Below are 6,245 nucleotides of genomic sequence, written 5' to 3'. Positions count from 1 at the left end.
TGCATAATCAGATGTACCAGAATGCACTTCTCCGTGCTCAGAATACAAATGTACCAGACTCTCTCTTTGCTCAGATGTTCCGTCGAACTCAGATGTCAGATGTCCCGTCGGACCAGATGCTCATCAGAGCCAAATGCTCTAACTTGGGCCAGATGCTCTCTTCGAGCCAGATGCCCCTCAGGGCCAAACGCCCACCAGGGCCAGATTTAACAGCTTGAGTTGTTTAGCAAATCAAGACAATGCTTGAACTTGCTATGAGGAACCGGCTTAGTGAACATATCCGCAGGATTATCAGTTGTTCCTACCTTCTTCACTTCAATCTTCTCATCTCTCAGAAAATGGTATCTTACATCGATATGCTTGGTTCTCTCATTATGAACCTGATCCTTGGCTAAGCAGATAGCACTTAAGCTATAACAGAACACAGTAGCCTGATCATGATGAAGACCAAGATCACTGACCAATCCTCTCAACCATATTGCCTCCTTAGCAGCTTCTGTCAATGCCATATACTCTGCCTCAGTTGTAGACAAAGTCACTGCTGACTGCAAAGTCGCCTTCCAGCTCACAACAGAACCACCCAAAGTAAATACGTAACCAGTCATAGATCTCCTGTTGTCCACATCTCCTGCATAATCCGAATCAGAATACCCAGTAACCAGTCTCGGATCCTTGTCTCCATAGACAAGACCAATATCAGATGTACCCTTAGGGTACTGGAATATCCTCTTCACAGCGATCCAATGCTCCTTTCGCGGCTGAACCATGAACCTACTCACAACACTGACTGCGTGTGCAAGATCTGGCCTTGTACAAACCATAGCATACGTCAAACTTCATACAGCACTAGCATAAGGAACACGTGACATATAATCGATTTTCCCTTCAAATATTTCATCACTCATGGTAGGATGAAAATTTGCAACACATGGAGTATCGATAGGCTTAACATTAAGCATCCCGAATCTTGTCAAGGCCTTTTCAATGTAGGCCTTTTGTGACAAGAACAGTTTCTTCTTCGTCCTATCCCTGAAGATCTCCATTCCTAGAATCTTCCTCGCAACACCCAAATCTTTCATCTCAAACTCAGAACTCAGTAGTTCTTTCAGCTTCTGAACATAACACTTCTTCTTGGCAGCTATCAGCATGTCGTCTACATACAGCACCAGGTAGATATACGACTCATCTTCCACCTTGCTCATGTAGACACAACAGTCATAAGGACTCATGTCGTAGCCCAACTTGACCATATAGCTGTCAAACCTCTTGTACCACTGTCTAGGAGACTGCTTAAGTCCATACAGCGACTTCCTCAACTTGCACACATGATCTTCTTTACAAGAAAATAGAAAACCCTCAGGCTGAGTCATATAGATCTCTTCCTCAAGCTCTCCATGAAGAAAAGCAGTCTTCACATCAAGTTGCTCCAACTCCAGATCCCGACGTGCTACTATCGCCAATAGCACTCTGATAGAGGTGTGTCTGGCCTTGGGTGAGAATATCTCATTGTAGTCCACGCCTTCTCTTTGACTGAAACCTCTAGCAACAACTCGAGATTTATACTTGACTCCCTCTTCTGGTGAATGACCTTCTTTTAGCTTATAAATCCACTTGCAAGTCACAACTTTTCTCCCAGGTGGTAGTGTGACCAGATCCCATGTGTGATTCTTTTCATGAGATTCCATCTCATTTCCCATTGAAGCATACCATTTCTCAGATGCATAACTTGAAATGGCTTCTCTGTAAGTAGACGGCTCGTAAGTGTCCACTTCCTCTGCAACTTGTAGTGCATAACCCACCATATCTTCAAACCGATATCTCTCTGGTGGCCTAACATCAACTCTTCTTGGTCTGTCTTTAGCAATACTGCGTTTTTCAGACCCAATACATTGATTTCCAGAATTGGAAGATTGAGGCTTCTCATCAGACATCGATCGCTCGCTCTCTTCCTGAGGATCGATCGATCTCGTGTTGTCGGACATCGATCGGAGATCTCTACCATCGCCCAATCCTGTGTATGGCGTAGATCGATCGCTCCCTGACACTAGATCGGTTGATCCTGGGTAGTCTGACTGCACTTTCTACAGCTCCACCTGCTTGTCAACATCCTCCTGCTCTGCTTCTGAAATGGACTCAGCTGAAACTTTGAACATAGAACTCTCATCAAACACAACGTTCCTGTTCATAACAACCCGTTTCTCAGATGGAGACCAAACTCTGTATCCCTTTACACCATCTCCATAGCCCATAAACACTCCCTTCTTCGCTCTTGGTTCCAGCTTTCCTTCATTAACATGATAGTAAACCGTGCAACCAAAAACTCTCAGAATAGAATAATCAGCAGATCTGCCTGACCATACCTCATTAGGTATTCGACACTCGATCCCTGTATGCAGTCCAAGATTGATCAAATAACAAGCCGTTTTCACTGCCTCAGCCCAAAACCTCTTCTCTAAACCAGCATTAGAAAGCATGCACCTCGCTCTCTCCAGCAATGTCTGGTTCATTCTCTCTGCTACACCATTCTGTTGTGGTGTATACCTGATTGTATGATGCCTAGCAATCTCTGCATCCTTACAAAACAGATTGAACTTTGTTGAATAGAATACCAGACCATTATCAGTACGAAGCCTCTTAATCTTCTTCTCAGTTTGATTCTCCACCAGTATCTTCCACTCCTTGAAGCTGTTGAAAGCTTCACTTTTGTGCTTCATGAATGTTATCCACGAATAGTCATCAATCATGGACACAAAATACCTGTGACCCTTCAGCGACTCCACCTTGGAGGGACCCCAACAATCTGAATGGATGTAATCCAGCGTGCCTTTTGTTTTATGAACAACCTTAGGAAACTTCTTTCTGTGCAGCTTCCCAAACACACAGTGCTCACAGAACTCAAGGTTCTTGGTCTTATGACAACAAAGAAGATCCTGCTTTGACAGAATCTGCATCCCACGCTCGCCCATATGTCCAAGCCTCATATGCCACAACTTATCCATATCTTCCTTGCGAACCTCTAGAGATGCAACATTTGCTGAACTTGAAACCGTAGAACCTTCCAGCAAATACAAAGTACCATGAATGAAACCTCTGAGAATCACATCTAAACCCCTGTAGACACTCAGAACTCCATCTCCACCTGAATACTTGAAACCTCTGCTATCCAAAAGACTAGCTGAGATCAAGTTCTTGGACATTGATGGAACATGTCTAACTCCAGTCAACGTGCAGACTCTATCATCATGTGTCCTGAGCTTAATAGAACTGATTCCTGCAATATCGCAAGCAAAGTCATTCGCCATCTTGATCTTGCCATCAGTCACTGCCTCATACTCTGAGAACCATTCTCTCCTTGGACACATATGATAAGATGCGCCTGTGTCCAGGACCCACACATCTCTAGGATGTGTTTTTCCATGAGCAACCAGCGCAATATCTTCATCAGATTTAGCCTCATTCTCGGCTACCGCAGCGGAACCAGTCTACTTCTTCTTCTTAGGACAATCAGATTTCCAATGTCCTTTCTCTTTGCAGTAATTACAAATATCAATTGGTTTGGGACCCTTTGAAAATGACCTTTTGTCTTTCGACTTCTTGCATTTTCCAAAGTTCTTTCCACCACCTACAAACAACCCAGAAGCTTGATCGTCTGTACCAGAACCGGATGCCTTGTGTCACAACTCCCTGCTATGAAGTGCTGGCTTGACTTCCTCCAAACTCACTGTATCCTTACTCCCTATGAATGACTGAACAAAGTTCTCATAGGAGTTTGGTAGTGATACCAACAAAATCAGTGATGCATCCTCATCTTCCACCTTAACATCAATATTCCTCAGATCCAACAAGATGGAATTTAGACTGTCAAGATGATCTTGGAGTTGTGTACCTTCTTGCATCCTCAGAGCGAAAAGACGTTGTTTCAGAAGTAGCTTCTTAGTCAGAGACTTCGTCAAGTATAGACTCTCTAACTTCGACCACAAATCAGCTGCAACATCAACACCGGAAACTTCGATGATGATCTCATCTGCCAGACACAACAAAATTGTTGAATACGCCTTCTCTTCAGTAACCTCCATCTCAGTAGTAACAGGTTCAACCTTCTTCCCTGACAACGGTGCCCAAAGACCTTGTTGCTTCATCAACGCCTTCATCTTGATTTGCCAGAGACTGAAACAGTTCCTTCCAGTAAACTTGTCGATCTTCATATTCATCCCAGACATCTTCTCACCAGATTCAACCCGAAGCTCTGATTCCAGTTTGTTGTGACGGATGTGAGTAGATAGAGATTAAAATATGGATAAACAATAAAGAAAGACACAGAGATTTAACGTGGTTCATCCCTAACGGCTACGTCCACGGGCAAAGAGAGATTTTATTGATGGAGGAATTACAGAGATCTGTCTACAAGAAGATCAGATATAGTTTCTCTACGGCTGCTAACTAGGTTTAGAGGAGGCACAAGATATATATAGTTGTGTCCCAGAAAACCCTAGCACTAGTGGGCCTCAAAAGACTAAGGCCCAACAGATTCAAGGCATTATTCAACGATAAACACAAGATATATACGAATATCTCGATTCAACAAACTTAAAGCTAATATTCGCAGATCTATAGTAAAAATGATTAAACTAGTTCAACTGAAAATCACGGCATAGTTAGGGGCTGATCGTTTCAATTTTTATTAATTGTCTAAAACATAATTATTTTAAAATATGCTTTTGGTGGAAAACATAATTTTGTGGTTTTAGCGAAAAATACATATTCACGATTTAACTCGAGAAATTTGATTTTGCGATTTTAACGAAAAAGTTATTTTGTGGTTTTGTTGGAAAATGAATTTTGCAGTTTTGGCGGGAAAATACGGGAATGTGGTTTTTTGCATGAAAACATGTTTTTACGGTTTTGCCAAGAAAATGTGTTTTTGCGATTTTGGTGGAAAAAATATTTTTTTTTGCGATTTTGGCGGGAAAGTGCGGTTTTGCGAATGGCGGAAAAATGCCTTTTGAAAAATGCATTTTAACGGTTTTGGCGGGATAATATATTTTTGCGGGTTTAGCGGAAAAGTGCATTTTGTGGTTTTGGCAGAAAATGCGTTTTGAGATTTTAGCGAAAAATGTGTTTTTCGATTTTGGCAGAAGATATGTTATTGTGGTTTTGCCAGAAAAGTGTATTTTTCGGTTTTGGCGGGAAATGCGTTTTTGCGATTTTTAGCGTAAAATGTGTTTTTGCGATTTTGGCAAAAAATATGTTTTTATGGTTTGGCGGAAAAATATGTTTTGGTAGAAAAATGTATTTTTGTGATTTTACCAAAAAATTGCGTTTTTATGATGTTGGCAGAAAATATGTTTTTGTGGTTTTGACAAAAAAATGTATTTTTGTGTGTTTTGACGAAAATGGGTATTTTACGATTTTGATAGAATACTATAAATCTTTTGAACTTGGATACAAAATGGTATATTAGTCATTTATTATTGTGGACATGTTTATCTCCGTCCATGTACCAATTAAATTCATCTAAATGAACAATTTGAATGAGTCTTATTTTAGACTAAAGTTTTAAAATTCATCTGGATTGATGATTTGGATGATATCCATTTTAACACCAAATAAACACAATTCTCATCTCTATCCATCATCTGGACAAACGAACATGCCGTCAGTGAAACTCCGGCTACTGCAAGGGAATAATATCAGATCAAAAGCATATCAACAGTTAATTTTAGTTTTTTCATGTTATTTTTCCACCCAATGCGGTATGTCACTGAAGCTCTTCTTAATGATCCTTGAATGTCATTTTCGATTACGAATGGAACGTGTGCATAGGCCATGTGTTTAGCAGAAATGCTTGGTTCTTGGCCTTTGCTCGTTTTGTTATACCGTCTTCCTCAAATTGAAATTGGTAGACCAGGTCCAACGTGTTGTGCATTTACTGAGTCATATTCTCTCACAATTTTGTGGGTCATAGAATTAGATTGGACGACCCTTATTTCATTATCATCTACCTGTTTATTGCTTCTGCACGTGCATGGTGGATTTGAGATTACAACGTCGAAAGTGACCTGAGAATCACATCTACGTGAAGGCGGTCCTCTCCTAGCAAGCTGCCAGCTAAAATCTTTGTTGTTTTCTGCTCCCAGTTCAATCTCCCTCAATAAGTTAAAATATTTTCAGTCATTTTCGTAGACTAACTGTATACTGATACATGTTACCAACTTTGACTTTCCATGATGTACTACGTTATCTCA

This window comes from Brassica napus, chromosome C2, assembly GCF_020379485.1.
Source record: "Brassica napus cultivar Da-Ae chromosome C2, Da-Ae, whole genome shotgun sequence".
NCBI classification, from domain to species: Eukaryota; Viridiplantae; Streptophyta; class Magnoliopsida; order Brassicales; family Brassicaceae; genus Brassica; species Brassica napus.
Note: the sequence above shows the minus strand (reverse complement) of the source record.